The sequence below is a fragment of the Ascaphus truei genome, chromosome 4 (genome assembly GCF_040206685.1).
Source record: "Ascaphus truei isolate aAscTru1 chromosome 4, aAscTru1.hap1, whole genome shotgun sequence".
Taxonomy (NCBI): Eukaryota; Metazoa; Chordata; class Amphibia; order Anura; family Ascaphidae; genus Ascaphus; species Ascaphus truei.
In genome coordinates, this window is record NC_134486.1 from 9,849,520 (window position 1) to 9,866,303 (window position 16,784).

General features: G+C 47.9%; 1 protein-coding gene across 6 annotated transcripts in view; it reads right to left on the reverse strand.

The window, feature by feature from the left end:
- Positions 1-6,821, reverse strand: part of LOC142492573 (DNA (cytosine-5)-methyltransferase 3A-like) — a 348,275-nt gene extending 341,454 nt beyond the window's left edge. For 5 of the 6 annotated variants that reach the window (XM_075595320.1, XM_075595319.1, XM_075595316.1 and 2 more), the window contains exon 1: positions 6,665-6,821. The gene's annotated coding sequence lies outside the window, so the exon portion shown is untranslated. The remainder of the gene's footprint in view (positions 1-6,664) is intronic. The other variant, XM_075595315.1, reaches the window with a different exon arrangement.
- Between the last annotated feature and the right edge of the window lie 9,963 nt (positions 6,822-16,784).

Below are 16,784 nucleotides of genomic sequence, written 5' to 3' on the forward strand. Positions count from 1 at the left end.
GGACTAGGAGAGGAGGGCGGTCACGGGACTAGGAGAGGCAATCACGGGACTAGGAGAGGAGGGCGGTCACGCGACTAGGAGAGGCGGGCGGTCACGGGACTAGGAGAGGCGGGCGGTCATGGTCACGGGACTAGGAGATGCGATCACGGGACTAGGAGAGGCGATCACGGGACAAGGAGAGGAGGGCGGTCACGGGACTAGGAGAGGAGGGCGATCACGGGACTAGGAGAGGCGGGCAGTCACGCAACTAGGAGAGGCGGGCGGTCACGGGACTAGGAGAGGCGGGCGGTCACGCGACTAGGAGAGGCGGGCGGTCACGGGACTAGGAGAGGCGATCACGGGACTAAGAGAGGCGGACGATCACGGGACTAGGAGGGGCGGGCGGTCACGGGACTAGGAGAGGTGGGCGGTCACGGGACTAGGAGGGGCGGGCGGTCACGGGACTAGGAGAGGCGGGCGGTCACGGGACTAGGAGAGGCGATCACGGGACTAGGAGGGGCGGGCGGTCACAGGACTAGGAGGGGCGAGCAGTCACGGGACTAGGAGATGCAATCACGGGACTAGGAGAGGCAGTCACAGGACTAGGAGGGGCGAGCAGTCACGGCACTAGGAGATGCAATCACGGGACTAGGAGAGGCGCGCAGTCACGGGACTAGGAGAGGCGATCACGGGACTAGGAGGAGCGATCACGGGACTAGGAGAGGCGATCACGGGACTAGGAGAGGCGGGCGATCACGGGACTAGGAGAGGCGATCACGGGACTAGGAGAGGCGGGCGATCACGGGACTAGGAGAGGCGATCACGGGACTAGGAGAGGCGATCACGGGACTAGGAGGGGCGATCACGGGACTAGGAGAGGCGATCACGGGACTAGGAGAGGCGAGCGGTCACGGGACTAGGAGAGGCGGTCACGGGACTAGGAGAGGCGGGCGGTCACGGGACTAGGAGAGGCGGGCGGTCACGGGACTAGGAGGGGCGGGCGGTCACGGGACTAGGAGGGGCGGGCGGTCACGGGACTAGGAGAGGCGGGCGGTCACGGGACTAGGAGGGGCGGGCGGTCACGGGACTAGGAGAGGAGGGCGGTCACGGGACTAGGAGGGGCGGGCGGTCACGGGACTAGGAGAGGCGGGCGGTCACGGGACTAGGAGGGGTGGGCGGTCACGGGACTAGGAGGGGTGGGCGGTCACGGGACTAGGAGAGCCACTGATTGAGCCCCCTGTGCTGAAGCAGCGATATCTTGAAAACCTGACCTGTTGATGGCCCTTGAGGACTAGAGTTGGCCACCCCTGGTATATCCAAATAAATGAAGCAAACCCCAATATCCTCCTTATCCAAGACAAATTCTTACAGAGAAGGGGAAGAGAGGGGGAAATATTGTATTACACAGGTTAATAATGCTGGAAAAAAAAAACACTTCAGATTGTAGATATAACCTAAAATAAAACAGGAGCGACGCTGCTCCCCTCCCATCTGCCCCTGGGGCTAGCGAGTGTGTTATACCAAAGCAGAACGGGAAAAACCTGGATATTACAGCAACAGGTACCTCAAGTCCACTGTATCTATACTCACAAACCAGGTACCCGAGGAACCCCTGAAATAGTGATATCACCCTGCAAGACATACACAAGGAGATTTAGGGCCAGATTTACTCAACCGTGTTAAGACGGTCTCCCATGCAGCATTTTATTTTATTTTTATAATTAATAATTTTTTATTAAAGGAGCCAAAGTATTTTTTCTCAAATACGTTTCCAGGGTAGACGCATTGGCAGGTTCTTACAACCTTTATCTACGGTCTCTGTGGTGATAAGACCGTTTGACAATCCACAGAACTGGCCGGTAAATTCGGTTCTTTGATTTTGTAGTAATTGGGAAGCTGCAATTGGTCACACAGATAATTAAATATGTAACTGAAACCGCATTCACCTAATGAAATAACAGGAGAATGGAATTATAGCTGGTGCTAAAGGGTTAATGTATGATATTAACAGTGTTGATCAAAAGAGATTTGATCAGAAAGATGACCCTCTATATGTAGCACTCTAAACCTATATAGTATTTAATTATGGACATACATGGTTGTCCAGCAAATAGTGCTGTCGGAATCACCGTAGAAGTCAAAAACAATAACATTTTATTACGTCTTAATTGACTTTAAAAACACAGATGCAGTATTAAAAATCCCCATTTAATTGTGGCTATAGTGGATATTGATACCAAATAAGTGTTGGAAATCAAACTATAATTCTATCAATATCCAGTCATCCAGACCTGTGAGTGTATAGTATGGAAACTGCTGTATGGGCTTATGTTTGTTACGAGAAACAAATGCTCCTATATATGAGCTAGATTCACAGTCAAAATCTCGTATGGTATCTAGGATCCCTTTTAACAAGGGAGTAGCTAGCCTTTAATTGGCTCTTGTTGTTGTAAAAAGAGAGATCCCACAATGCTGCTTTGTATATATATTTGGAACATAGTATTCAAATTGTAAAATGATACCAAAGTCTGCTCATATAGTCATACCTTTGTAGCAGTGAAGTGGTTGATATGTCTCATAAAGCCCAAAAGCACCTTGTTGCTGGCTATATATAATCGCCACTAGCAGTATCTATTTCAGCTGCTAATGCAAACGACACCGCCGGGATATATGCTACAATATTGAAATCTTCTATTTCGAACACAACATAGATGTAATTGTGTAGCCTGTTGGTGAGGGACTGGTGTTGCCCATCCCAGTACTAATACATTGCCAGCCAATTTGGGCTAGAAACACATTAACAGGCGAGAAGACAGGAGGAGGCTGGGAACAATGGAATCAACTGTGACAATGGCTACTGCTGGAAACAGCTCCAGTTATAGCAGGGGTGGGCAACTCCAGCCATCAAGAGCCACCAACAGGTCAGGTTTTCAGGATATCCCTGCTTCAGCACAGGTGGCTCAATCAGTGGCTCAGTCAAAGACAGCACAGGTGGCTCAGTCAGTCCCAGCTTCAGCACAGCTGGCTCAATCACCTTCGACTGAGCCACCTGTGCTGATGGAGGGATATCCTGAAAACCTGACCTGTTTTTTTTTGGCCTTTGAGGACGGGAGTTTCCCAGCCCCGAGTTATTTGGATTCTGACAGTAGCACAGTGTTTCCCACAAGGGAACGGAAGGAAACAGGACAGTTACATGCAGAAATACGGACATTATTTCTATATCAGTGACCCAGTGAACATACCACACTCCCTGAAACTGCTCCGGTAAAAGGGTTCTCTTTGGGATGCGTATTCTGTACTGTACGCTCCCCCACTTCCCCAAAAGCTAAACAGGTCTCATTTCCAAACATCTGGTAACCCAGGGGTAACAAAGACAGAAAAGCCCAGAGCTACATCCAATGTGACAAAAATACACAGTGAAATGCTTATATATTCTATTGAAAAAGGGTCATTTAGTTAACCGCTTTGGTCAAAGCGTTATAAGCCTGCAGCCACATCAAGGCATGACCAGTATGCAGCCACGTCATGGCATTACCAGTATGCAGCCACGTCACGGCATGACCAGTATGCAGCCACGTCATGGCATTACCAGTATGCAGCCACGTCACGGCATGACCAGTATGCAGCCACGTCATGGCATTACCAGTATGCAGCCACGTCACGGCATGACCAGTATGCAGCCACGTCACGGCATGACCAGTATGCAGAGTTTGGGGCTTCTGGAGCTGGAACTGAGTGTGAAGCAGGGGAACCTGGGAGAAGTTGCGGCTCAGTGAGTAAAGACACTGACTGGCACTGAGTGTGAAGCAGGGGAACCTGGGAGAAGGAGCGGCTCAGTGAGTAAAGACACTGACTGGCATTGAGTGTGAAGCAGGGGAACCTGGGAGAAGGAGCGGCTCAGTGAGTAAAGACACTGACTGGCACTGAGTGTGAAGCAGTGGAACCTGGGAGAAGGAGCGGCTCAGTGAGTAAAGACACTGACTGGCACCGAGTGTGAAGCAGGGGAACCTGGGAGAAGGAGCGGCTCAGTGAGTAAAGACACTGACTGGCACTGAGTGTGAAGCAGGGGAACCTAGGAGAAGGAGCGGCTCAGTGAGTAAAGACACTGACTGGCACAGAGTGTGAAGCAGTAGGGATTGGATACAGATAATTGTTCACCAATAGTCTGTATTCAATGTTAAGAATAGGGTTACACAGGTATATAAACTGTCAACCCTACAGTTTTTAGTTCTTCTTCTGATACCATCTTGAATGTCACCGGATTGCTGGAGAATTGCTAGCTGATACTTCTCCATCCCCCAACCCTAAGTAAGTGTTACCTTCTTGCCTGTTAATTGTACTATATTGCTGTGTTCACCTTATTTAAGGAATAAATTATATTTTATTATATCTAAGCCTCGTTCAGTTCAACCCAGATATTTGGTGTTTATTATATCTTGTCATAAGTTACCGTGACAAACACCCCCTCCCCTTGTATTGCACCGGTACAGTAACACCCCCTCCCCTTGTATTGCACCGGTACAGTAACACCCCCTCCCCTTGTATTGCACCGGTACAGTAACACACCCTCCCCTTGTATTGCACCGGTACAGTAACACCCCTTCTCTATACGCCGGCTGCTGGTCTATTTCCACCTGTGGCAGCAATAATACGACTAATTATCCCACCGCTGCATTGGGGGGCAGAGGGAAGAGACGGGAGGGGCGCGGGCAGAGGGAAGAGACGGGAGGGGCGCGGGCAGAGGGAAGAGGCAGGAGGGGCGCGGGCAGAGGTACACAGGGGGTGGGCAGCCGTACACAGGGGGTGGGCGGCCTCTCACAGGGGGTGGGCAGCCTCTCACAGGGGATGGGCAGCCTCTCACAGGGGATGGGCAGCCCCTCACAGGGGGTGGGCAGCCTCTCACAGGGGATGGGCAGCCCCTCACAGGGGGTGGGCAGCCTCTCACAGGGGGTGGGCAGCCTCTCACAGGGGGTGGGCAGCCTCTCACAGGGGGTGGGCAGCCTCTCACAGGGGGTGGGCAGCCTCTCACAGGGGGTGGGCAGCCTCTCACAGGGGGTGGGCAGCCTCTCACAGGGGGTGGGCAGCCTCTCACAGGGGGGTGAGCAGCCCCTCACAGGGGGTTGGCAGCCTCTCACAGGGGGTGGGCAGCCTCTCACAGGGGGTGGGCAGCCTCTCACAGGGGGTGGGCAGCCCCTCACAGGGGGTGGGCAGCCTCTCACAGGGGGTGGGCAGCCTCTCACAGGGGGTGGGCAGCCTCTCACAGGCCTCCTGCATCACCAGGTACCCCCGTGCAGGCAAAGCTACAGGTGTGACACGGAGGCGCTGTAAGGTCACAACTGTAATCATGATAGACGTGGAGGGGTGCACCCACTGGGGTGGCAGGCACCCCCTATAGCAAATGGAGAGGGCACGGATCATGCGAGACTATGAAATGTATCCAGTATATATGGGACAATACCAACAGGATCCTATTATATAAAGATATACACACACATTATAACCCCTATATAATGCCCCCTATAAGGGACAGTGCTATAGCTGCTAATACCCTTGGAACGTGATGTGGTGCAGGCCCCTCTGGCAGAGAAGGGGCGGGTAGGCCTGGCACCCTCACCCCTTTGTAGCGGTGCTATAAGAAAGCCAGATCCCAAGGGCAGACATGCCAGGCACACAGAGGGGACCTGCCCATGCAGCTGCACCCAGGGAGGGGGGCGCCTGTGCCCCTGCACCCAGGGAGGGGGGTGCCCATGCACCCAGGGAGGGGGGGCGCCCATGTAGCTGCACCCAGGGAGGGGGGCGCCCATGCAGCTGCACCCAGGGAGGGGGGTGCCCATGCAGCTGCACCCAGGGAGGGGGGGGTGCCCATGCAGCTGCACCCAGGGAGGGGGGTGCCCATGTAGCTGCACCCAGGGAGGGGGGCGCCCATGCAGCTGCACCCAGGGAGGGGGGGTGCCCATGCAGCTGCACCCAGGGAGGGGGGGTGCCCATGCAGCTGCACCCAGGGAGGGGGGGTGCCCATGCAGCTGCACCCAGGGAGGGGGGGTGCCCATGCAGCTGCACCCAGGGAGGGGGGGTGCCCATGCAGCTGCACCCAGGGAGGGGGGGTGCCCATGCAGCTGCACCCAGGGAGGGGGGTGCCCTGGATGCAGCAGAAAGATGGCACCTCAAGTTCACATACAATGGCATAGACGCCCGCTCATTAACCCCTGCTGTGCCTGCAGCTCTGTGCCACTCGGTGGCGGCATCACATCCTCATGTTTAACCCTTTGTGATCATGATATATATAGATATATAGATAGATATATAGATAGATAGATATAGATAGATATCTCCTTGTTGGTAGTTTGCAGTGGGACTGCAGCATGTACAGAACATGTATATAGAGACTGTGTGATATATGTATAAAATGATACACTGTATCTATATATAGCAATTATATATATACACACATACACACACACACAGTGTGTAATGGATTGTGTGTTCGTGCGTGTGTAATGGATTGTGTGTGTGTGTGTGTGTTGGATTGTGTGTTTGTTGGATTGTGTGTTGGATTGTGTGTTGGATTGTGTGTTGGATTGTGTGTGCGTGCGTGTGTAATGGATTGTATGTGTGTTGGATTGTGTGTGTGTGTGTTGGATTGTGTGTGTCACACACCCCGCCCCCTTGCCCGCAGTGTAATTACCCGGCCGGTCCCAGGCCCTGCAGATGTAGGTGGGGGGGCCCGTGTCCTGCTCCGTGTCCCCGGCTGTGTGTGTCCGTGTCCCCGGCTCTCTCCTCCTGCTCCCCCTGCTGCTCCTGTCCCGTGTCCCCGCTCCCCCCGCCGCTGCTGCTGCCGCTGCTCCTCCTCCTGCTGCTCACACTGCACTGCGGCGGGGAGGCGGCGCGCGGTCCTAGAGGCGGACACACTGCTCACACACACTCTCACAGTGACACACACACACTCACACTGCTCACACACACTCTCACAGTGACACACTCACACTGCTCACACACACACACACACTGACACACTGCTCACACACACTGACACACTGCTCACACACACTGACTGACACACTGCTCACACACACTGACTGACACACTGCTCACACACACACACACACACACACTCACACTGACAAACACACTGACACACTGCTCACACACACTACACACATACACTGACACACACACTGCTCACACACACACACACACACACACACACACTGCTCTCACTGACACACTGACACACTGACCCACTGACCCACTGCTCACATACACACACACACACACACACACACACACACACACACACACACACACACACACACACACACACACACTAACACACTGCTCTCACACACTGTTTACACTGCTCACACTGCACACACACACACACACACACACACACACACACACTTCTATTATACACACTACTAACACACACACACTGCCCACACTGACACACACACAAACATACACACTGCTCACACTGACACACTGCTCTCTCTCACACACACACACTGCTCACACACACATTGACACACTGCCACACTGCTCACACACACTGAGAAACTGCTCACACTAACACACTGTTCACACACTGCTCTCATACACACTGCTCACACACAAACTGCTCACTCTGACACACTGCTCACACTACTGACACTGCTCACACACACTGACACACTGCTCACACTACTCACACACTGACACTGATCACACACACTTAGACACTTCTCACACACACTGATACACTGCTCATACACAGTGACACACTGCTCACAAACTGACACACTGTTCACTCACTAAAACACTGCTCACACAACTCACACACTGCTCACACACACTGATACACTGCTCACACACTGATACACTGCTCACACACTGACACACTACACACACACACACTTCTATTACACACACTACTCACACACACTGATACACTGCTCACACACTGATACACCGCTCACACACGAACACACTGCTCACACACACACTGTCACACTGCACACACAAACTGACACACTACAATACTGAAACACTACTCAAACACACACACTGACACACTGCTCACACACACTGACACACTGCTCAAACACTGCCACACACTGATACACTGCTCACACACACTGACATTACAATACTGACACATTGCAAAACTACTCTCTCACACCGACACACTGACCACTCAGTACACTGACAAACTTCTGACTTCTGACACTGCTCGCTGACACACTGCAATACTGCTCACTCATACACTGACACATTGCAATACTGCTCACTCATACACTGACACATTGCAATACTGCTCACTCATACACTGACACATTGCAATACTGCTCACTCATACACTGACACATTGCAATACTGCTCACTAATACACTGACACATTGCAATACTGCTCACTCATACACTGACACATTGCAATACTGCTCACTCATACACTGACACATTGCAATACTGCTCACTCATACACTGACACATTGCAATACTGCTCACTCATACACTGACACATTGCAATACTGCTCACTCATACACTGACACATTGCAATACTGCTCACTCATACACTGACACATTGCAATACTGCTCACTCTTACACTGACACATTGCAATACTGCTCACTCATACACTGACACATTGCAATACTGCTCACTCATACACTGACACATTGCAATACTGCTCACTCATACACTGACACATTGCAATACTGCTCACTCATACACTGACACATTGCAATACTGCTCACTCATACACTGACACATTGCAATACTGCTCACTCATACACTGACACATTGCAATACTGCTCACTCATACACTGACACATTGCAATACTGCTCACTCATACACTGACACATTGCAATACTGCTCACTCATACACTGACACATTGCAATACTGCTCACTCATACACTGACACATTGCAATACTGCTCACTCATACACTGACACATTGCAATACTGCTCACTCATACACTGACACATTGCAATACTGCTCACTCATACACTGACACATTGCAATACTGCTCACTCATACACTGACACACTGCAATACTGCTCACTCACAGTACACTGACACACTGCAATACTGCTCACTCTTACATTGCAATACTGCTCACTCATACAGTTCACTGACAAACTGACACGCTACAAACATGCTCCTACACACTGACACACTACAATAGTGCTCTCTCACACACTGACACTCATAAACTGACACACTGCAATACTGCTCACTCATACACTGACACACTGCAATACTGCTCACTCATACACTGATACACTGCAATACTGCTCACTCATACACTGACACACTGCAATACTGCTCACTCATACACGGACACACTGCAATACTGCTCACTCATACACTGACATGCTGCAATACTGCTCACTCTTTCACTGACACATTGCAATACTGCTCACTCATACACTGACACATTGCAATACTGCTCACTCATACACTGACACATTGCAATACTGCTCACTCATACACTGACACACTGCAATACTGCTCACTCACAGTACACTGACACACTGCAATACTGCTCACTCATACACTGACACATTGCAATACTGCTCACTCATACACTGACACACTGCAATACTGCTCACTCATACACTGACATGCTGCAATACTGCTCACTCATACACTGACACACTGCAATACTGCTCACTCATACACTGACATGCTGCAATACTGCTCACTGACACACTGAGACACTCCAATACTGCTCTGACACTACAATACTACTTACTCATACACTGACACATTACAATACTGCTCACTGACACACTAATTCCACTCGCTAACACACTGACACACTACAAAACTACTCACTCACTCACTCACTCACACACTGACACACTGTAATACTCCTAACATACACACTCCAATACTGCTCACTCATACAGTACACTGACAGCTACAATACTGGTCACTGGCACACTACAATGTTACTCACTGACTCACTGCAATGTTACTCATTGACACACTGCAATACTGTTCACTGACACTAGAATACTGCTCATTGATTAACTGACACACTACAATACTACTTACTCATTCACTAACTTCAATACTGCTCACTTACACTTTATTTCTGCTCACTGACACTAACACTGCAATACTGCTCACTTACTACACTGACACACTGCAATACTACTCACTGACACTGCAATACTACAATACTGCTCACTGTCACACTATAATACTACTCACTAACACTGCAATACTACAATACTGGTCACTGTCACACTATAATACTACTCACTGACCCTGCAATACTACAATACTGCTCACTGTCACACTATAATACTACTCACTGACACTGCAATACTACAATATTGCTCACTGACACACTGACACACTACAATACTGCTCATTCACACACTGACACATTGCAATACTGCTCACTCATACACTGACACATTGCAATACTGCTCACTCATACACTGACACATTGCAATACTGCTCACTCTTACACTGACACATTGCAATACTGCTCACTCATACACTGACACATTGCAATACTGCTCACTCATACACTGACACATTGCAATACTGCTCACTCATACACTGACACATTGCAATACTGCTCACTCATACACTGACACATTGCAATACTGCTCACTCATACACTGACACATTGCAATACTGCTCACTCATACACTGACACATTGCAATACTGCTCACTCATACACTGACACATTGCAATACTGCTCACTCATACACTGACACATTGCAATACTGCTCACTCATACACTGACACATTGCAATACTGCTCACTCATACACTGACACATTGCAATACTGCTCACTCATACACTGACACATTGCAATACTGCTCACTCATACACTGACACATTGCAATACTGCTCACTCATACACTGACACATTGCAATACTGCTCACTCATACACTGACACACTGCAATACTGCTCACTCACAGTACACTGACACACTGCAATACTGCTCACTCTTACATTGCAATACTGCTCACTCATACAGTTCACTGACAAACTGACACGCTACAAACATGCTCCTACACACTGACACACTACAATAGTGCTCTCTCACACACTGACACTCATAAACTGACACACTGCAATACTGCTCACTCATACACTGACACACTGCAATACTGCTCACTCATACACTGATACACTGCAATACTGCTCACTCATACACTGACACACTGCAATACTGCTCACTCATACACGGACACACTGCAATACTGCTCACTCATACACTGACATGCTGCAATACTGCTCACTCTTTCACTGACACATTGCAATACTGCTCACTCATACACTGACACATTGCAATACTGCTCACTCATACACTGACACATTGCAATACTGCTCACTCATACACTGACACACTGCAATACTGCTCACTCATACACTGACATGCTGCAATACTGCTCACTCATACACGGACACACTGCAATACTGCTCACTCATACACTGACATGCTGCAATACTGCTCACTCTTTCACTGACACATTGCAATACTGCTCACTCATACACTGACACATTGCAATACTGCTCACTCATACACTGACACATTGCAATACTGCTCACTCATACACTGACACACTGCAATACTGCTCACTCATACACTGACACACTGCAATACTGCTCACTCATACACTGACATGCTGCAATACTGCTCACTGACACACTGAGACACTCCAATACTGCTCTGACACTACAATACTACTTACTCATACACTGACACATTACAATACTGCTCACTGACACACTAATTCCACTCGCTAACACACTGACACACTACAATACTACTCACTCACTCACTCACTCACACACTGACACACTGTAATACTCCTAACATACACACTCCAATACTGCTCACTCATACAGTACACTGACAGCTACAATACTGGTCACTGGCACACTACAATGTTACTCACTGACTCACTGCAATGTTACTCATTGACACACTGCAATACTGTTCACTGACACTAGAATACTGCTCATTGATTAACTGACACACTACAATACTACTTACTCATTCACTAACTTCAATACTGCTCACTTACACTTTATTTCTGCTCACTGACACTAACACTGCAATACTGCTCACTTACTACACTGACACACTGCAATACTACTCACTGACACTGCAATACTACAATACTGCTCACTGTCACACTATAATACTACTCACTGACACTGCAATACTACAATACTGGTCACTGTCACACTATAATACTACTCACTGACCCTGCAATACTACAATACTGCTCACTGTCACACTATAATACTACTCACTGACACTGCAATACTACAATATTGCTCACTGACACACTGACACACTACAATACTGCTCATTCACACACTGACACACTGCAATACTGCTCAGTGACACTGTAATACTGGTCACTCATACACTGACACTGCAATACTGCTCACTCTTACACTGACACACTGTAATACTGCTCACTCTTACACTGACACACTGCAATACTGCTCACTCTTACACTGACACACTGTAATAATGCTCACTCATACACTGACACTCTGCAATACTGCTCAGTGACACTGTAATACGGCTCACTCATACACTGACACTGCAATACTGCTCAGTGACACTGTAATACTGGTCACTCATACACTGACACACTGCAATACTGCTCACTCATACACTGACACACTGCAATACTGCTCAGTGACACTGTAATACAGCTCACTCATACACTGACACACTGTAATAATGCTCACTCATACACTGACACACTGTAATAATGCTCACTCATACACTGACACTCTGCAATACTGCTCAATGACACTGTAATACGGCTCACTCATACACTGACACACTGCAATACTGCTCAGTGACACTGTAATACAGCTCACTCATACACTGACACACTGTAATAATGCTCACTCATACACTGACGCACGGCAATACTGCTCACTCATACACTGACACACTGCAATACTGCTCACACAAACAGACACACTGCAATACTGCTCAGTGACACTGTAATACTGGTCACTCATACACTGACACACTGCAATACTGCTCACTCATGCTCTGACACACTGCAATACTGCTCACTCTTACACTGACACTGCAATACTGCTCACTCTTACACTGACACACTGTAATACTGCTCACTCTTACACTGACACACTGTAATACTGCTCACTCATACACTGACAACAATACTGCTCACTCATACACTGACACAACAATACTGCTCACGCATACACTGACACACTGTAATAATGCTCACTCATAAACTGACGCACGGCAATACTGCTCACTCATACACTGACACACTGCAATACTGCTCACTCATACACTGACACACTGCAATACTGCTCAGTGACACTGTAATACTGGTCACTCATACACTGACACTGCAATACTGCTCACTCTTACACTGACACACTGTAATACTGCTCACTCTTACACTGACACACTGCAATACTGCTCACTCTTACACTGACACACTGCAATACTGATCACTCATACACTGACACACTGTAATAATGCTCACTCATACACTGACACACTGCAATACTGCTCAGTGACACTGTAATACTGGTCACTGATACACTGACACACTGCAATACTGCTCACTCATACACTGACACACTGCAATACTGCTCACTCATACACTGACACTGCAATACTGCTCAGTGACACTGTAATACACTCACTCACACACTGAAATACTGCTCACTCTTTACACTGACACACTGTAATACTGCTCAGTGACACTGTAATACGGCTCACTCATACACTGACACACTGCAATACTGCTCACTCATACACTGACACACTGTAATAATGCTCACTCATACACTGACACACTGCAATACTGCTCACACAAACAGACACACTGCAATACTGCTCAGTGACACTGTAATACTGGTCACTCATACACTGACACACTGCAATACTGCTCACTCATACACTGACACACTGCAATACTGCTCACACAAACAGACACACTGCAATACTGCTCAGTGACACTGTAATACTGGTCACTCATACACTGACACACTGCAATACTGCTCACTCATACACTGACACACTGCAATACTGCTCACTCTTACACTGACACTGCAATACTGCTCACTCTTACACTGACACACTGTAATACTGCTCACTCTTACACTGACACACTGTAATACTGCTCAGTGACACTGTAATACTGGTCACTCATACACTGACAACAATACTGCTCACTCTTACACTGACACACTGTAATACTGCTCACTCTTACACTGACACACTGTAATACTGCTCAGTGACACTGTAATACTGGTCACTCATACACTGACAACAATACTGCTCACTCTTACACTGACACACTGCAATACTGCTCACTCATACACTGACAACAATACTGCTCACTCATACACTGACACAACAATACTGCTCACTCATACACTGACGCACTGCAATACTGCTCACTCATACACTGACACACTGCAATACTGCTCAGTGACACTGTAATACTGGTCACTCATACACTGACACTACAATACTGCTCACTCATACACTAACACACTGCAATACTGCTCACTCATACACTGACACACTGTAGTAATGCTCACTCATACACTGACGCACGGCAATACTGCTCACTCATACACTGACACACTGCAATACAGCTCACACAAACACTGACACACTGCAATACTGCTCAGTGACACTGTAATACTGCTCACTCATACACTGACACACTGCAATACAGCTCACACAAACACTGACACACTGCAATACTGCTCAGTGACACTGTAATACTGCTCACTCGTACACTGACACAACAATACTGCTCACTCATACACTGACGCACGGTAATACTGCTCAGTGACGCTGTAATACTGGTCACTCATACACTGACACACTACAATACTGCTCACTCATACACTGACACTGCAATACTGCTCAGTGACACTGTAATACACTCACTCACACACTGACATACTGCTCACTCTTTACACTGACACACTGTAATACTGCTCAGTGACACTGTAATACGGCTCACTCATACACTGACACACTGCAATACTGCTCACTCATACACTGACACACTGTAATAATGCTCACTCATACACTGACACACTGAAATACTGCTCAGTGACACTGTAATACGGCTCACTCATACACTGACACACTGCAATACTGTTCAGTGACACTGTAATACAGCTCACTCATACACTGACACACTGTAATAATGCTCACTCATACACTGACACACTGCAATACTGCTCAGTGACACTGTAATACTGCTCACTCATACACTGACACACTGCAACACTGCTCAGTGACATTGCAATACTGCTCACTCATACACTGACACATTGCAATACTGCTCACTCATACACTGACACACTGCAATACTGCTCACTCATAAACTGACACACTACACTACAGTGTGCAATAATGCCCACTCATACACTGACACACTGCAATACTGCTCAGTGACACTGTAATACTGGTCACTCATACACTGACAACAATACTGCTCACTCTAACACTGACACACTGTAATACTGCTCACTCTTACACTGACACACTGTAATACTGCTCAGTGACACTGTAATACTGGTCACTCATACACTGACAACAATACTGCTCACTCTTACACTGACACACTGCAATACTGCTCACTCATACACTGACAACAATACTGCTCACTCATACACTGACACAACAATACTGCTCACTCATACACTGACGCACTGCAATACTGCTCACTCATACACTGACACACTGCAATACTGCTCAGTGACACTGTAATACTGGTCACTCATACACTGACACTACAATACTGCTCACTCATACACTAACACACTGCAATACTGCTCACTCATACACTGACACACTGTAATAATGCTCACTCATACACTGACGCACGGCAATACTGCTCACTCATACACTGACACACTGCAATACAGCTCACACAAACACTGACACACTGCAATACTGCTCAGTGACACTGTAATACTGGTCACTCATACACTGACACACTGCAATACTGCTCACTCATACACTGACACACTGCAATACTGCTCACTCTACACTGACACACTGTAATACTGCTCACTCTTACACTGACACACTGTAATACTGCTCACTCTTACACTGACACACTGTAATACTGCTCACTCTTACACTGACACCCTGCAATACTGCTCACTCATACACTGACAACAATACTGCTCACTCGTACACTGACACAACAATACTGCTCACTCATACACTGACGCACGGTAATACTGCTCAGTGACGCTGTAATACTGGTCACTCATACACTGACACACTACAATACTGCTCACTCATATACTGACACTGCAATACTGCTCAGTGACACTGTAATACACTCACTCACACACTGACATACTGCTCACTCTTTACACTGACACACTGTAATACTGCTCAGTGACACTAATACGGCTCACTCATACACTGACACACTGCAATACTGCTCACTCATACACTGACACACTGTAATAATGCTCACTCATACACTGACACACTGAAATACTGCTCAGTGACACTGTAATACGGCTCACTCATACACTGACACACTGCAATACTGTTCAGTGACACTGTAATACAGCTCACTCATACACTGACACACTGTAATAATGCTCACTCATACACTGACACACTGCAATACTGCTCACTCATAAACTGACAAACTGTAATAATGCCCACTCATACACTGACACACTGCAATACTGCTCACTCATACACTGACACACTGCAATACTGCTCAGTGACACTGTAATACTGGTCACTCATACACTGACACTGCAATACTGCTCACTCTTACACTG